Source organism: Oncorhynchus clarkii, chromosome 4 (assembly GCF_045791955.1).
Source record: "Oncorhynchus clarkii lewisi isolate Uvic-CL-2024 chromosome 4, UVic_Ocla_1.0, whole genome shotgun sequence".
In the NCBI taxonomy this organism is placed as follows: Eukaryota; Metazoa; Chordata; class Actinopteri; order Salmoniformes; family Salmonidae; genus Oncorhynchus; species Oncorhynchus clarkii.
The window spans coordinates 44643239-44662435 of NC_092150.1; the positions used below are offsets into that span (position 1 = coordinate 44643239).

General features: G+C 41.9%; 1 protein-coding gene across 1 annotated transcript in view; it reads right to left on the minus strand.

Annotated features, from left to right (window-relative positions):
* LOC139406844 (voltage-gated potassium channel KCNC1-like) overlaps positions 1 to 19197 on the minus strand; it is a 136279-nt gene that overhangs the window by 8371 nt on the left and 108711 nt on the right. The gene's annotated exons all lie outside the window — the stretch shown is intronic.

Sequence of the window (19197 nt, forward strand, 5' to 3'; positions counted from 1 at the left end):
TCCAGCATCTTCACAAGGTCCTTTGCTGTTGTTCTGGGATTGATTTGCACTTTTCGCACCAGAGTACGTTCATCTCTAGGAGACAGAACGCGTCTCTTCCTGAGTGGTATGACGGCTGCGTGGTCCTGTGGTGTTTATACTTGCGTACTATTGTTTGTACAGATGAATGTGGTACCTTCAGGCATTTGTAAAGGATGAACCAGACTTGTGGAGGTCTACACATTTTTTTCTGAGGTCTTGGCTGATTTCTTTTGATTTCCCATGATGTCAAGCAAAGAGGCACTGAGTTTGAAGGTAGGCCTAGAAATACATCCACAGGTACACCTCCAATTGATTCAAATTATGTCAATTAGCCTATCAGAAGCTTCTAAAGCCATGACATCATTTTCTGGAATTTTCCAAGCTGTTTAAAGGCACAGTCAACTTAGTGTATGTAAACTTCCCATCCACTGGAATTGTGATACAGTGAATTATAAGTGAAATAATCTGTCTGTAAACAATTGTTGGGAAATTTACTTGTGTCATGAACTAAGTAGATGTCCTAACCGACTTGCCAAAACTATAGTGTGTTAACAAGAAATGTGTGGAGTGGTTGAAAAATGAGTTTTAATGATTCCAACCTAAGCGTATGTAAACTTCCGACTTCAACTGTAGATTGTTAATATTGTGTGGTAGCCAGGCTCAGCAAGAGAAGATTCTGAAAATGGAAAAGCTTAATGGGAAGAAGATTGAAAGCCATATCACTGGTGCTTATGCTAGATTGAGGGGAGTCAACACTGGGGTCCCAATATCTATCTCCGCAGATGGTATGAAAGAAAATGTGAAGGAAGGAAGTGATTGAGGCCAAAGTGTTGATCAGTAGGAAAGAAGGTCAAAGAAGTGAAGCCTATCAGTGCTGCTAAGATTTGAGAAGGTCATGCCTGGGAAAGTAAAGATAGGATTCCTACGTTTCAATGTCGTAGAATTTGTCCTGTCCCCATTGCAGTGTTTTAAAAGTCAAAGAATGGGACTGATAGCTGTTCAATGTAAAGGAAGGAAAAGATGTTCTAAGTGTGGAGGGGAACATGATTACTGTAAATGTGGGAGCAATGTGAGCAATGTGAAGGTTAAGTGTTGTAATTGTGTGGGGGAACATAGTGCAGCATTTGGTGGATGCCAGGTGCAGAGAGAGGCTAGAGAGGCTCAGAAATATAAAATGAGTCATGATGTATCGTATGCAGAGGCTGTAAAACTACAGTGTGGAATGATGCCGCTTCCATGGCTGCTCAAGTATTAAGTGGACCTAATGTCGGGGGTGGTGTTTCTGCTGGTCCTGGCATGGTTTCAAGGCCTGTTCAGAAATCTTGCGCTCATGAATGTGCAGTGTCAAAGGACACTTTGACATGGGAATAAAGTTGACATCATAGCTTTTATTGGTAAGGTTATCAATACGACTCGGGTTGTGGAAAGTAGGTCATTGTGGAGACAGCAAAATATATATTGCCGGTAACAGATGTTACTGTTGAAATGGTTGTCAGTGAAGGTACAGTGAGCCCCCGACAGTCATTCTGAATGCAAGTAAGTTACTGTGCATTTTACAATAACTTACTGACATCTGGTTGCCAGTTAAGGTGCCAGTAAGAAACTGGCAGTTAGTTGCCAGTGAGTTACTAGCAGTTACTGGCTATTAAGTTACTGTGAATTGTTACAATAACTTACTGACAACTGGTTGCCAATTAGGTAACTCAGAATTCAAAGCAATGTCAAGGCAACTCATTTCCATTAAGTTCCTGTGAAATGTTGTCATGTTACGTTTGATACCGAAGCTCCGAGGCATGCGTTGAAATAGCTAAGCAGCTAACTTCGAAGCAGTGTGCCAATGCGTGCATCACTTTATCAGTAGTACATCATCAATGACATCCGAGACTTAGTTTGAGTCCAGGCTTTTTCAAACCGTGTGTTGCAAAATGCGAGATCCCACTGATTTCGCAGCGGTTCCCGGTGCTTTCTTCCGATTCCAAGACGCTTTCAAACATCGACCTCTACTGGACACTGTACTTACAAATATAGTAATATATAGTATTTTATATTATTTATATTATATATAGTATTTTAATCTGACTAGTAGTTTAGCAGGTAGAGTAGGGAACTATGAAACATTCAGGGACGTAAGGGTATGAGGTAAAATCCTGTTGAAGGCACACTTTCTGCACTGTTGTTCAAATCATTTGTTTTATTTACTATAGTATAAGGTTCTACCTTCAGCATCCTAAATAACGCCATAGATTCAGATGATGAAAAATAGTCAACTTGAAGGCAAAAAAGGGAAGCATGATGACAGATACAAACCTGGTATTCCAACTGATTATAAGAGTTTTGATGAAAACAGTGGAGAAAAAAATACTTCCATCTGATAATCACATGCTGCTATTTATTGCTGACCAGCAGATGTCAATAATGTACATTGTGAACAGATAATGAAGCTCTGAGTAATGAACCGTTTTTCGGCACAATTTGGTGAATTCTGAATTTCTGAAGCCTTCAGAAAGCCTCGGTTTCCCATCACACCCCCTTAAACTGGTACAATAATTGAACTGGCGGTTGGCACAAACACATATAAACATTCCCCCACCTACACTTCAAAGTGAAGTGATGATTGTACCTTATATTCAAAATATTGGATAGAAAAATGTACCCTAAAAGGAACCAACCAATACCATGTGAGTTCCTATGTGTACCTCTGAAGGTACCTTTGACCTTTTTGTACTCCAGGGAACAAGACTGTACTCTAACTGTACCCTAATTTTGATATGTTCTTGGTAATAAAGATGCTCCTGGTGGAAAACCTCAAAGTATATATGCACACTTTACATCAAGCACGGCTATTTTTTCCATTGGTGTTGTCAGATAATCTGACTTGACTTGGTTCTTGGCAACTTTTAGCAAAGTGCAGAAATGTATTCTTGCCTTTAATCTGTGGCCAATCTCTGTCATGCCCACAGACCTGGAGGTGTTAGCAGGACATTCAGGTCATTAACAACCAACAGGTTGTAAGTTCAAATCCCAAGTGAGGTATAGACTCAAGTAACCAACATTCAGCAGCATACTGTCCTTTTACAGCAATAACACCTTACATTTGTCTGAAAAACTTCCGTAACCTGTTGTTTACCTTACTTTCACTGCAACCAGTAGCCTGTACTGTATCGTAAAATGACAGGACTTTTTAACAGTGCATTTTGTGGTATAAACGGAAAACATGGTAGTTCTTCACAACCATCACAGCAGCAGAGAACCCTTCCTGATGTGCAAAAGTGTTACATCCCTGACAAAGAACCCCTGAATAACATTTTTTTTTTTGTATGCTGGTCCAGCTGGTCTGCAAAACCACACACATCATTATCATACTTACAAACATACTCTATTGCTGTCTGTTTCAATATCTATGTTTTTGCATGTACATTGATTGATTAATTAATCAATTCATTTATCTTATACTACACAAAGTAGTATACCACTAACTTATACTACATATTGTTCTCAACTAATCAAATCTGTTATTTGGACTTATTGCACCCGTTACTGAAATGGTTGTTCCAGTTTAGATGGTTTAGGTAGTCTCATTCATAAATTGTTCTAACCATGGCAGTCGTGCTGAATGCAGATTTTCAGTGAGTGAATGAATGAATGAAAGCTCCAATTATTGGATATCCCTAATCAGTCTGGATAGGAATAAGAAATCCCTTTTCAAGCCAGCATAATGTGACTTGATGCTGGTTTTGCAGGTGACCAGCTTATGTTGGTCATCAGTGTCAAAAACACAACGAAGGCTGGTCACTGGCGAAAACACAATGAAGACTGGTCACCAGAGAAAATGCAACAAAGGCTGGTCACCAGAGAAAACACAATGAAGACTGGTCACCAGAGAAAATGCAACAAAGGCTGGTCACCAGAGAAAACGCAACGAAGGCTGGTCTATGCTGTTTTTCTTCAGCAGGTAGTGCGGTTTCTTTCAATATCTGTAGTTGATTAAATGTGGGCCATAGTCGCCAACAGCACGGGGAGAGGTTGTAGGCTCCCATCCCTCTCCTCACACTGACACAAACTAACAAACAAAATGAGAGACAGAACATGGCTCATCAAACAAATCAAAATCTGAAACGAACAACTGAATTACTATCACAAATACCAGGTATTAATATCATTACTATACTTCCAGATGAGTTGGGCCTGTGTCTGGAATTTAGAACTTAGAATACAACACTGAGGGGTAGGTTTGGGGTTGGGGAGCACTGGGCTAACGTTGTCGCGGCCGGATGAGTTTGTTTTGACGCCAGGTTCTTACATTAATGCATTGCCTATAGGAGCCACTCAGTCATGGGCTGGTGCTGTGAACAAGAGGCATGCTGGGTAATACTGTCTGGGTAGTACGCTACGGCTATGCAACAGATCTGGGTCATCGTGTTCTTCACAACCTGACCACTCTTCTTTGGCAGAGCGGGTGTGATGAGAGAGTGTGTGTGTGTGTGTTCATGTGCATGTCTGTTAATGGTTTGTGTGCCTGTTTGAGGGTACAGGAATTTCCAGGATTCTGTATTAAAACTTGAGCATGTACTGAGCATGTACTGTTAATGTCTAAATTGATGATGTGTAAATATATGTGCATGTGTCTACTCTCTAAATACAATATATTTATGCATTACTGTTTTCATATATCTACACATGCATCTGACTAGCATCACTTTAGGTGTAGGGTAGAGTACACACATCATTATTCAAAGGTACAGTGCATGGCTGTGTAGGATAAACTCCTGCGTTGGTCTCTCTATTCAAACTCTTTGTGTTTGAGACGTCGACCCTTGTAACAGCCCACATCAATCCCAGCAACTCTTAGCTGATTAGGAAGTAAGTGTGTGTGTGTGTGTGTGTGTGTGTGTGTGTGGTCTTAGGGTTCCACAAGCAGTAAGGGGTGGTTTGATTGAGATCGATATCTCCCAAACGGTTAGCCTATCGTGTCCTACAGTAATAACATGTTTGTTTTCAGGCTTTCAAGAAGCTTCACTTAGCTCAGCTCGCTGAGACCAGGACAGGATAGGACAGGGACCGGGACGAAGGCCCTGCTCAGGAGAGGTTGAGGTGGGAAAGAACAACGTAGTAACCATGAGTAACGGCTGGTAACCGTTGGACGGATTCCAGGCATACCTAGCGTAATAATTCATTTGTGGAATTGCAATGTCATGAAACCGGGCTGGGAGGTTTTCCTTGGTCAGGTCACAGGATATATAACTCTGAACTAGAGCCTTGGGTTTTTCTTGGTCGGATCAGGTGGTCTGGACAAAACTCCCGGCCCTATATAATGACTTAGAACTAGGCTATGTGTAAATACAATGGATAGATAAGCGAATATGTGGTTGGTAGTGACAGTTTGATTGGCTAATGGCTATTGGCCATACTGTTCATCTAACGTTACCCAGATCACCTCCTTCACAGCATCCAACACACCATGCAACATGCACCTTACAACTAGGTGACAGAGAGAAAGAGACAGAGAGATAGAAGTACAAGCAAAAAATAGTTCATTAAATTATCACAAAAAATGTCAGACCATAAATATCAACAAAGAGAGCAAAATAATAATATAATAATTATAATAAATGAGCCAATAAACGGTACAAGTATGATCTCTTTTTGAATACTCTACTCACTTTTTTTATTGACTTTATCAGGAACTCATTGTTTGATTAGCACTCAGGAGAACTTAACTCTGTTTCATAGCTTCATTTTTGACACAAATGCATACTGTATTCTCACACACACACTCGAACGCACGCACGCACACAAAATGGCGCACGCCATAAAACAAGATGATTTAAAACTGGCCCGCTAGTATGTGATCTATATGCATTGCCAAAGATTTCTTGCTGTAAAACATGCATTGTGCATCACTATCAAAGATTATCAATGCTATTAAATCTCAGAGTATTAAAAAAATCTACTTGAATTCACTTTTAGATTTGTAAAAGCTAATGTATGTAATTCTACTCCATTCTTGCATTACATCCTTACATATATCAGGTTGAACACATTCACGCCACTCTACATGGCTTTACAGCAAAGCCTGGTTGTTTAATGCAGCAGAATGCAGCACTGTTCCTGCCAAAGCCGTGACATACCAGCTTGTTCCTCCTATACCCTTTTCACACTACCGAGCCAAACAGAGCCGAGTCCAACCAAGCTGTACTGCGCTGGCCTGGTTAGTGGTTACGCATCCACTACAGTTGCTGGAACTCTGCTGGAATGGACAATGTGAAAAGAGGTAATCTGAGCCAGCACAGCATGGTTTGGGTCAGCTTGATAGTGTGAAGATAGTGTTACAGAGGAGGAGGGCAGGAAGCTAGTCGGTTGTACGTACCTCAGGTCAAACTTTAGTTATGCTACGCAGGTGCAATGACTGGGGATGTCCTGGGGATGGGATGGAACGGAACATGGAAGTTAGTCTGAGAGGGGGAGGGGGGGGGGGGGGGGGGGGGGGGGAAACAAGGGGACAAATATTTCCCCCAGCGCAAATCTACATGTAGATAAGGTTTCCAATATCAGAGTTGTTATATACTTTGTTATGGCAGCCTTTTTGTATTATATCTAGTGTTTGGATCGTTGGTAGTGGATGTAAATAAATATGCATGCTCAGGTAGTTGATGTCAGGTACGGTATAGGCTATATACACCAGTATTGTGCAGTAAATACCTTTGTAGCAATAGAGTTCAATAATATGTGTGCTGTAGAATTACTGTAGTACAACTGTAGTATTACTGTAGTATTAGTGTAGTATCACTGTAATACAACTGTACTATCACTATAGTAGTATCACTGTAGTATCACTGTGGTACAATACCACTGTAGTATAGTATCACTGTGGTATTAGTGTAGTATCACTGTGGTAATATATCACTGTAGTATTACTGTGATATCACTGTAGTATCTATCACTGTATATTCACTGTGGCATTAAATAAAAGCAGCTTAAATACATGAATATACAGCAGAAGTCAGAAAATTACAAACACTTAGGTTGGAGTCATTAAATCTAAGTTTTAAACCACTCAACAAATTTCTTGTTAACAAACTATAGTTTTGGCAAGTCGGTTAGGACATCTACTTTGTGCATGACACAAGTAATTTTTCCAACAATTATTTACAGACAGATTACTTCACTTAAAGTTCAATGTATCACAATTCAAGTGGGTCAGAAGTTAACATACACTAAATTGACTGTGCCTTTAAACAGCTTGAAAATTCCAGAAAATGATGTCAGGGCTTCAGAATCTTCTGATAGGCTAATTGACATCATTTGAGTCAATTGGAGGTGTACCTATGGATGTATTTCAAGGACTACCTTCCAACTCAGTGCCTCTTTGCTTGATATCATTGGAAAATCAAAAGAAATCAGCCAAGACCTCAGAAAGAAATTGTAGACATTCACAAGTCCGGTTCATCCTTGAGAACAATTTCCAAACACCTGAAGGTACCACGTTCATTTGTACAAACAATAGTACGCAAGTATAAACACAATGGGACCACGCAGCCGTCATACCACTCAGGAAGGAGACGTGTTCTGTCTCCTAGAGATGAACGTACTTTGGTGCGAAAAGTTCAAATCAATCCCAGAACAACAGCAAAGGACCTTGTGAAGATGCTGGAGGAAACAGGTACAAAATATCTATATCCACAGTAAAACGAGTCCTATATCGACATAACCTGAAAGGCCGCTCAACAAGGAAGAACCCACTGCTCCAAAACTGCCATAAAAAAAGCCAGAGTTCGGTTTGCAACTGCACATGGGGACAAAGAATGTACTTTTTGGAGAAATGTCCTCTGGTCTGATGAAACAGAAATAGAACTGTTTGGCCATAATGACCATTTTTATGTTTGGAGGAAAAAGGGGGAGGCTTGCAAGCCGAAGAACACCATCCCAACCGTGAAGCACGGAGGTGGTAGCATCATGTTGTGGGGGTGTTTGGTTGCAGGAGGGACTGGTGCACTTCACAAAATAGATGGCATCATGAGGTAGGAAAATGATGTGGATATATTGAAGCAACATCTCAAGACATCAGTCAGGAAGTTAAAGCTTGGTCGCAAATGGGTCTTCCAAATGAACAATGACCCCAAGCATACTTCCAAAGTTGTGGCAAAATGGCTTAACAACAACAAAGTCAAGGTATTGGGAGTGGCCATCACAAAGCCCTGACCTCAATCCTATAGAACATTTGTGGGCAGAACTGAAAAAAGCCTGTGCGAGCACGCTTCTGACCCACTGGGAATGTGATGAAAGAAATCAAATCTGAAATAAATTATTATCTCTACTATTATTCTGACATTTCACATTCTTAAAATAAAGTGGTGATCATAACTGACCTAAGACAGGGAATTTTTGCTAGGATTAAATGTCAGGAATTGTGAAAAACTGAGTTTAAATGTATTTGGTAAGTAAACTTCCGATTTCAACTGTACTATACATGGTTTTAAACTGCCGAAGTATAGTAAATTTAAATGTATAGATTTAATTTGCATAAATGTTTCTTATTACTTTCCCACATTTTTAGTATTATATATAAATGATGATATATTTGCATTGGCTGATTATTGTTATGTCACATTACGAAACAACATGTAGATTTGTAATCACCTGGGGCAATATTTGAAACACATTTTTCACATTTATGGATGTACGACAGAAAACAACACAATTGACACAGTAACCATACATACAGTAGAACATCTGTATGTATCAGACATAGCATGAAAAACTGAACCACGTTTTAACACACAAACACCATATCCCCAAAGAACATTGAGTTGATTCAGAAGAAACCACACTGGGGCCTAGATGGCCAGCTCTCTGCTATGTCACATGGACACATATATGAACACACATGCTGAACACACATGACTTACGATGGGGAGAGGGAGAGGGGCGCTATAGATGAATGAATGAACCTACTATATCTCCTCCTGAAGAATCTAATCCTACTGTTCTTTTCCTCATGCATATTGCATGTACCTTGATAGTGGCCAAAGACGGAGAGAAAAAGAGAGATGAAAGAGAGAGAGAGAGAGAATGGGGGCAGAAAAGAGAGAAAAAGAGAGAGCGAGAAAGAGGGAGGGATGGCAGAAAAGAGAGATTGAGGGAGAAAGAGAGAGAGGGGGGGAAGGGTAGAAGAGAGAGAGAGGGAAAAAGAGTAAAACAGGACAGGACAGACAGAGGACAGACAGGACAGACAGAGAAATATTCCCTGATGTGAAAAGGGTTAGTTCACTATTATGGGAATATTCGACGTACTGACACTGCTACACTGAACATAGCCCTTAGATGTATGTTACACATATATGTTCTGTATATACACAGGATGACCAGAGTATATACAGTAGAAATTATTCCATGTTGGCGTCAATGACCGAGATATGACAATAAATAACACACACACACACACACACACACCCCAGGACTCACTGTCACATGCAGTATATCCCAGTCTATTTGTTGACATAATGCAGACTCTATGTCACTGTCACATGCGATCTGTTTACCGTCTCCCCCTGTCTGGTACAGGTAACTCACAATGGCTAGCCCCATGTCGTTGTATATTTTTTTTAAATGATTGTGCATTTTGCTATTTGCCTTTATGACTCCTGCATGCTTTGTTGACTACGAACAATGTTTGTTCTCACACTCTGGACTCTTAATCTCTATTGGTTACACAGACGTTTGGCCTCCCATCCCATTCGAACCACCTCTCGCTGGCTTTGTATTCATGTTACCCGATGAAATTGCTGTACAATATGATCTTGTTGCCATCTGATGCACATTCAGATGTCATAAATTAGCACTGCAGAGCTCTCCCTGTCCTATGCCGTGCCTTGATTGTATTACTGTTGATGATATCTGGAAATGTGCATGTACACCCTGGCCCATCTACTGTAGCTAGCCCCAATTCTGACTTGTGCTCTGATATCTGCTTCACTGATTTCTGCTCCCGTAAAAGCCTGTGTCTTCTGCACGTTAACACTAGAAGCTTATTACCTAAAGTGGATACATTTAAAGTGTGGGTTCACAGCTCCAATCCAGATGTGTTGGTCGTTACTGAGACGTGGCTAAGGAAGAGTGTTTTGAATACTGATGTTAACCTTTCTGGTTATAACCTTTTTCGTCAAGACAGATCTTCCAAAGCTGGTGGAGGGGCAATCTTTACCAAGGAACACCTTCAGTGCTCGATTGTCTCCACCAAGTCTGTCCCCAAACAATTCGATTTGCTGGTTTTAAGTATTAAACTTTCAAATAGCTCTTTGTTGACTGTTGCTGGGTGCTACCGTCCTCCATCAGCACCGGCCTGTACCCTAAACTCTCTCCTGGCCCCTTACACTTAGTCTGAATTTGTACTGCTAGGTGACCTAAACTGGGACATGCTTAAACTACCTGACCAAGTCCTAAAGCAATGGGACTCCCTAAATCTTTCTCAGATTATTACCAATCCCACAAAGTATGACTCCAAACACCCAGAAAAGGCTACTCGTCTTGATGTTATCCTCACAAATAATCCTGACAGGCATCAGTCTGGTGTTTTCTGTAATGACCTTAGTGATCGCTGTTTTACAGCCTGTGTTCGCAATAGCTGCTCAGTGAAACGACCTGTCCTGATTTGTCACAGACGCTTGCTAAAAATATTTAACGAGCAAGCCTTCCTTCATGAACTGGCCTCTGTAAAATGGTATAGAATCAGCTTGATCCCCCTCTGTCGAAGACATTTGGACCTTCTTTTTTTATATTTTCAGTAGTATTGTTAACAAACACCCCCATAAAGAAAATGAGAATTCAAAAAAGGATCAGCCCCTGGTTCGACAGTGATCTTGCAGAGTTACTCCACCTCAAGAATTGCATTTGGCTAAAGGCTCAGCCCACGCTTACTCAAGCTGACTGGCTCTTGTTCAGGCAAATGAGAAATAAGTGCACTCAGGCTATCCGGAAGGCCAAAGTTAGTTACTTTCAGGAGCAGTTCTCTCTCTGTGGGTCTAACCCCAATAAATTCTGGAAAACGGTTAAAGACCTAGAGAATAAACCCTCCTCTTCACAGCTGCCCATGTCCCTTAAAGTTGATGATGTGGTTGTTACTGACAAGAAGCACATGGCTGAGCTCTTTAATTACCACTTCATTAAGTCAGGATTCCTATTTGACTCATCGCCAAGTCTATCTCCAACCTTTTTAACCTCTCTCTCCTTTCTGGGGAGGTTCCCATTGCTTATTTAAAGGGGAGATCAAGCTGATCCTAACTGTTATAGGCCTATTTCTATTTTGCCCTGTTTATCAAAAGTGTTTGAAAAACTTGTCAATAATCAACTGACTGGCTTTCTTGCTGTCTATAGTATTCTCTCTGGTATGCAATCTGGTTTCCGCTCAGGTTATGGATCGGTCACTGCAACCTTAAAGGTCGTCAATGATGTCACCATTGCCCTTGATTCTAAACAATGTTGTGCTGCTATTTTTATTGACTTGGTCAAAGCTTTTGATACGGTAGACCATTCCATTCATGTGGGCCGGCAAAGGAGTATTGGTGTCTCTGAGGAGTATTTGGCCTGGTTTGCTAACTACCTCTGTGCAGTGTATAAAGTCAGAAAATCTACTGTCTCAGCCACTGCCTGTCATCAAGGGAGTACACCAAGGCTTGATCCTAGGCCTCACACTCTACTCAAATTTACATCAACAACATAGCTCCGGCAGTAGAAAGCTCTCTCATCCATTTATATGCAGATGATACTGTCTTATACTCAGCTGGCCCCTCCCTGGATTTTGTGTTAAAAACTCTACAACAAAGCTTTCTTAGTGTCCAACAAGCTTTCTCTACCCTTAACCTTGTTCTGAACACCTCCAAAACAAAGGTCATGTGGTTTGGTAAGAAGAATGCACCAATCCCCACAGGTGTGATTACTACCTCTGAGGGTTTAGAGTTTAAGGTCACCTCATACAAGTACTTGGGAGTATGGCTAGACGGTACACAGTCCTTCTCTCAGCACATATCAAAGCTGCAGGCTAAAGTTAAATCTAGACTTTGTTTCCTCTATCGTAATCGCTCCTCTTTCACCCCAGCTGCCAAACTAACCCTGATTCAGATGACCATCCTACCCATGCTAGATTACGGAGACGTAATTTATAGATCGGCAGGTAAGGGTGCTCTCGAGCAGCTAGATGTTCTTTACCATTCGGCCATCAGATTTGCCACCAATGCTCCTTATAGGACACATCACTGCACTCTATTCTCCTCTGTAAACTGGTCATCTCTATATACCCGTCGTAAGTCCCACTGGTTGATGCTTATTTATAAAACCTTCTTAGTCCTCATTCCCGCCTATCTGAGATACCTACTGCAGCCCTCATCCTCCACATACAACACCCGTTCTGCCAGTCACATTCTGTTAAAGGTCCCCAATAAGCACACATCCCTGTGTAGCTCCACTTTTCAGTTCACTGCAGCTAGCGACTGGAACGAACTGCAACAAACACTCAAACACTCAAAGTTTTATCTCAATCTCTTCATTCAAAGACTCACGTGGACACTCTTAATGACAGTTGTGGCTGCTTTGTGTGATGTATTGTTATCTCTACCTTCTTGCCCTTTGTGCTGTTGTCTGTGCCCAATAATGTTCGTACCATGTTTTGTACTGCTACCATGTTGTGTTGCTACCATGTTGTTGTCATGTAGTGTTGCTACGTACCATGCTGTGTTGTCATGTGTTGCTGCCTTGCTATGTTGTGGTCTTAGGTCTCTCTTTATGTAGTGTTGTGTTGTCTCTCTTGACGTGATGTGCGTTCTGTCCTATATTTATTACTTATTTTTTGTATTTTTATACCCAGCCCCCGTAGGAGGCTTTTTGCCTTTTGGTAGGCCGTCGTTGTAAATAAGAATTTGTTCTTAACTGACTTGCCTAGTTAAATAAAATGAAGTATATCCAAGTCTATTTGTTGACATTGTCCATAATCGTGCCTGCCTGATTTTGCATACAGTATTTTCACCTGCTGATTCTGGTTTAGATTCTGGTTTAGATTCTGGTTTAGATCGAGGGGGGTTGAGCGCGTATTGTCATGTACAGCATCATTTTTTTTTAGATTAGCTGTTGTTCAATGGTCAATATTAGCAATATAAGTGCAATATTATCTTTGATCTGCAGTTTTAACCTCACTGCAGCACATACCCAGCTATATAGACCTCCAGGGGAGAAAGGGAGGGGGAGAGGGGGGTACAAAGTGGCAAAGAGACAAAGAGGGAGAGGGAGAGTGAGAAGCAGAGAGAGAAATAGGGAGAGGGGAAGAGAGAGAGACAGAACACCATTGTGGAACGGCATCTCCTTCTGTCCATCAATGATTCCGAGTGCAGCACAGAGAGAGCAGCAGCCTAATGGCGGTGGTGCTTTGTGTCTACGGGGGGAAATCAATGGTAGAAGAGATCAACTGGAACAGCGCACATGAGATTAATTGAACAGACCACTAATTCTAAACAAACCCATTCCAGTCAAATATGGCACCCTATTCCCTATATTGTGCACTACTTTTAACCAGTGCACATTGAGGGTAGTTAACTGCATAGGGAATAGGGTGCCATTTTGGAAGCACCCCTGGACTACTCCAGTGTTTTAAAAGCAGAGCCTGACAGACCGTAAGTGCCACTCAAGCTGCTCTCAGGGGAACACTTTGGTCCTGGATCAGCTCTTACAGGACAAAGGCACTCTGCTCCACTAGGAAACCTTAGGGAGGAGATTCACCCTGGTCCCGGATCAGCTCTTACAGGACAAAGCCACTCTGCTCCAATAAGAGTCATGAGGGCTGATGCTGCACTGCTGTCTGCTTTAGGGTTAATAGGGATAGGATTTGTCTTTCGCCAAATAATACATTCTAATTAATAGTACATGAGAATAAAAAGCAAAATAGTAAAATGATAAACAAACACTGTAGAATAAATAATAATAATAATACAACTTGAACTCAGTGCATTGTGGGAGCATGGTTTGATGACTACATGTAGTATTATCTGATTTGATTACTTACTAGTACAACATATTTAAATATTATTCAAATGAAAGAATTATGCAATCATTCATTTTAATAATCTAACCCAGAATGCTTTGCACAAACGTCCCAGAATGCTCTCTTCCACTGTTTCCTTGGCAACAGTGGGAAATAAGGAGAAAAGGGAGACACAGAATGAGAGAGAGAGAGAGAGAGAGTATGAGAGTATGAGAGGAAAAGAGGAAAGGAGGGGAAAATAAAACTCACAAGAAAACCCCACAGTACATTACAGACAGGAAACTAATAACCACCAATAAACAAATTATACACACATCATTGTACATAAAACACAACACAATATTCACACACACCCTCAAACACACCAATTACACTATTACAACTATACAATATTTATCAGAGGAAAGTATTTAAGAGAGAGGAAGAGAAAGGCTGCTTCCCAATATGTCCTTTCTCCTGAAGTGTACACTTGTGCTTCCCCCAGCGCACTTGAAAAGCATTGGACAGAGTTTCCACCATATGTTTGAGGCATACCAATATTTTTCTTTTAAATCCATGAGAGGGAGTGAACAAGTGCACACTTCAGGAGTCAGGAAAGATATTGGGATGCAGGGTATATACGTAAGGAGCCCAAGCCTCCAAGCTTTAACCTCTCCTGACCTCTGCACTTTAGCATTTGTCAACAGAGGTCAAAGCTACACATGTTATAAAATAAACCACAATAAAATAAAGCCATTAACCAGCAGAACCACTCTGGGCACAGAAACAAATGAGAAGCGCCAGAAGGAGGAGGAGGAGGAAGAAGAAGGGGAGGTTTAAAGCACTATATCCCACTTTAAAAGCGGAAGGCCGGCAGCCATTTTGGGGCGCTTTTGGAGGATGTCTTTTTTTGCTTTTAGAGTGTGGATGAAGCTTCTATTATTATTATTATTACAGGGCCGTCAGCGGCTGTGGCTCAACACACTAACCACCACTAACACCAGTCAGCTAGTCACCACAGACCGTACGGCTACTACCGTCACTTACCTAGCACTGCAAGTAGCTGTCTGTCTGTCTGTCTGTCTGTCTGTCTGTCTGTCTGTCTGTCACCACAGACCGTACGGTCTGTCTGTCTGTCTGTCCGTTCGTCCGTCTGTCTGATGGTTGGTCCGTCAGTCGGTCTGGTTGTAAGTCTGTCTGTTGGTTGGTGGGTCGGTCTGACTGTCTGTCTGCTTGTAAATCAGCCTGTCTGCCAGTCTGTCTGTGTCTGTGTGTAACACTGTGTGTGTGGAGGGGTACGCTATACACCTGCCCAGTGCCGGTAAGCCATTAATTCCCAAAAGTGTGTACAGTATCTAGACTAGACCTATATGTTTTGATCTAGCCTGGCCTCAGTGCTCTCCCACTAAAAGACTGAAGCACACCTTAAAAAGCACTAGACGGGGCGGCAGGATAGCCTAGTGGTTAGAGCGTTGGACTAGTAACCCGGAAGGTTGCAAGTTCAAACCCCCGAGCTGACACGGTACAAATATGTCGTTCTGCCCCTGAACAGGCAGTTAACCCACTGTTCCTAGGCCGTCATTGAAAATAAGAATTTGTTCTTAACACACTTGCCTGGTTAAATAAATTATAACAATAAAAAAATAAAAACTTGTGAACAGTGTTTCAGCACAGCCAAATGCATCCCCCACTCCAGCCACTAACATTCATAGGTCTACTGCTGTATAGACTACGTCAGCTTGAGTCAATGCCACCCATGTAGGGACATTTGTGGTGATTAGGGAGCAGGGAGCAGGCATAAGATCTGATCCAGAGTCAGTCTTGGTTTAGGGTTGTAATGGAGAGGACTGACTCTGGACTAGCACATGGGCCCCTGGTACTGTGATGAAACAATGTTTTGGTCACCTCAGAGTGGAGGGCAATTCCAGAAAGAGAGAGAAGTAACCAGCTTTCACTTCAAGAAATGAACCATAACACACCAGTGGCCTTTACTCTGCTACCAGTTTATATAGACACAAACATGTTAACACTGATTTGGTTTAATCATCTGGATTTAAATGAGTCACAGTTTTTTCTCTCAGAATTCTCCAATTGTGTATGGATTATACAGTATCTTGGATTTGTGTATTGTTTGTGTGACTGGTTGTACACTGCTAAACATGGCAGTTGTACTGGTGTCTCTGAGTAAGGCGAGAGGAGACACCAGAGTAAAGAGCCACAGGAGTGAGAAGAGGACACGGCGACACAAAACAAAAACGACAACAAAAACAAAGGGAGCACAAAGGAAAACACAGGACACACCACGGACAGACGGACGGACAGAGACCGGGGAGAGGACAGTGACAGACAGACAGACAAGTGTAACACAGAGCAACAAGAGCCGACATACAAACGCATGACACGACACAACCTGAGGAGGGAGACAACAACAAGACACGTCAGAAGACATGGCCCCCCTCACAACCCCACCCTCCTCTCCATGGTGGTCCTAACACACATACTCACAAACGCACACACTCATTGCAGAGAACAGAGGGCTAGCATCGCAGCCGACACACACACACACACATATATACACGCAAGCGCACACACAGCGCTAACTGATGGACAGAGGGACATCCACAGCCAAACACATGTACCGTAGCTCATTCACACCCACACACTCCCAATCAGAATCTTGTGTTATGTTGGTAGCGTTGCGTAGTGGTTTAATTGGTCAAATGGGTCATGAAGGGTTCAGTTTATGGTGTGTAACAGGGCTCTAAGACGGGGAGTCGAGGGGTAGGCTACAAGTACACGTGGTGAGAAATCCTGTGTGTTGTGTGTGTGTGGAGGAGTTCGGAGAGGATGCATTTGAATGCAGGCCTGGGCTGAGATTGCAGGCGAGGTCTCTGGGAAGGAAGGATGGAGGGAGGGAAGAGATGAGGAGGGGGAGGTGGGGGTGGCCATCATATCGCTCACATCACGTTACATAACGCCATTTAGCCTCCCATTGCACAATTAAGCCCGGCTCCTCTCTTTCTTCCTCTCGCTCATCCTCTCTTTCTCCCTCTATTGGATCCAATGAGTCATGTAGGTCTAATCGGCCCCATTCGCTCAGGGCACATTCTCTCACCCCTCAGTGGAAAACGGTTGTGGCGTTTTGGTGGTGAGAGAGAGAGAGAAGAGAAGGTTGAGTAAGAGCGAGAGAAGAGAGAGAGAATAGAGAGTGGGGGAGAGAGAGAGAGGACTACACTGGTCTGCAGGAACTGAGAGGGGGTTTGGGGTCATCCGGAGTGCAGAAATGGAGGTTAAAGGTTGTGTGTCTGTCTGTGTGTGTAATGTAAGGTTAAGTGCAGAAGTTGAACTGAATGAAATTGACCAAAGGCTAAGCCATAGTTGGGGTTGAACTGTGTTAAATGTGGGGAGACGTAAACACATACATTTCCAAACATACGTTGATGTACACTGCCCTCCTGAATGATTGTCACCCTAGGTAAATAGGAAGAAAAAAGGCTGTGAAAAAATGTCATTGTTTATCAGCTTTATTTTACACTCAAAATATCATATGAATCTGACCTGTAATTGAGTTTTAAAAAAAACATTTAAAAATAATAATAAAAATTCATCAAGAAATAATTATTTTATTCAAAAACATGCTTGTCACAATTATTGGCACACCTAGAAATTCTTAGGAACAAAATCTTAATTAATGTACTGTATATTCCGATTAAGATTTACTTTTTAAAGTTCATCTGACTCTTTGGGAACTCTTAAGTGGTCCTTCCATGATTTCCTATTTCACTGGGATGGCGACACACAAGCTAAACTCCCTTAGTCATCCATCAACATGGGAAAGGCCAGAGAACACACAAATGAAACGAGATTTTAAATTTTTTTTAAAAGTCGTTGACCTTCACAAATCTGGCAATGCCTATAAAATGATAGCTACAACCCTTATAATACACATTTCCACTATTAGGGCAATAATTAAGACATTAAAAACAACTGATGCAGTGATAATCCTGCTTGGAAGAGGACGCAAGTTTATTTTGACCCCACACAGAGTGAGAAGGACGGTTCAAGAGGCAAAAAAATCTCCAAGGATCACAGTTGGAGAATTGCCAAAGTTGGCTACATCTTGGGGACACCAACTCTCCAAAACTACAATTAGATACCACCTCTATGCCAACAAGTTATTTGGAAGGGTTGCCGCCTCTGCTGTCACCAAACTACAAACGTAAGTGCCTGGAGTTTGCTAAATTCGTGATGTTGTGGGGATGTTTTACTTCCAAAGACCCTGGGAACCTTGTTAGGATACATGGCATCATGGACTCCATCAAGCACCAGACTATTTTAGCCCAAAACCTGTCTGCCTCTACCAGGAGGCTAAAACGGGGTCATCCGGCAGGACAACGATCCAAAGCATACCTCTGAATCCACACTAAAATGGTTCACTGACCACAGAATCAAGCTTTTGCAACGGCCATCCCAGTCCCCTGACCTAAACCCCATTGAAAACCTGTGGGGTGAGCTGAAGAGGAGAGCCCACAAGCGAGGACCAAGGACCCTGAAGGATCTGTAGTTTCTGTATGGAGGAATAGTCTCAAATCCCTTCCTATGTGTTTTCCCACCTCATCAAACATTATAGGAGATGACTCAGTGCCACGCCCTGACCTTAGAAAGCCTTTTAATTTCTCTATTTGGTTAGGTCGGGGTGTGATTTGGGTGGGCATTCTAGTTTTTCTATTTCTTTGTTGGCCGGGTATGGTTCCCAATCAGAGGCAGCTTTCTATCGTTGTCTCTGATTGGGGATCATACTTAGGCAGCCTTTTTTCCACTTTTAGTTTGTGGGATCTTGTTTTTGTGTAGTGCCTGTGAGCACTCCAGTCGTTACGTCTCGTTTGCTGTTTTTGTTGGCGAGTTTCATTTTAATAAACATGTGGAACTCTATGCACGCTGCGCCTTGGTCCGCTCATTTCAACGAACGTGACACTCAGAGCTGTTATCTTGGCAATGGGAGGGTGCACAAAGTACTACATGCAGGGGAGCCAATAATTGTGACATGCATGTTTATTCATAAAATATTTACTTATTGATGACCATTTGTTTTTCTTTGATCAATTTGAACTCAATTAAATGTTCGATTCATATGATATTTTGAGTGGAAGATCAAGCTGATAAACAACAATTAC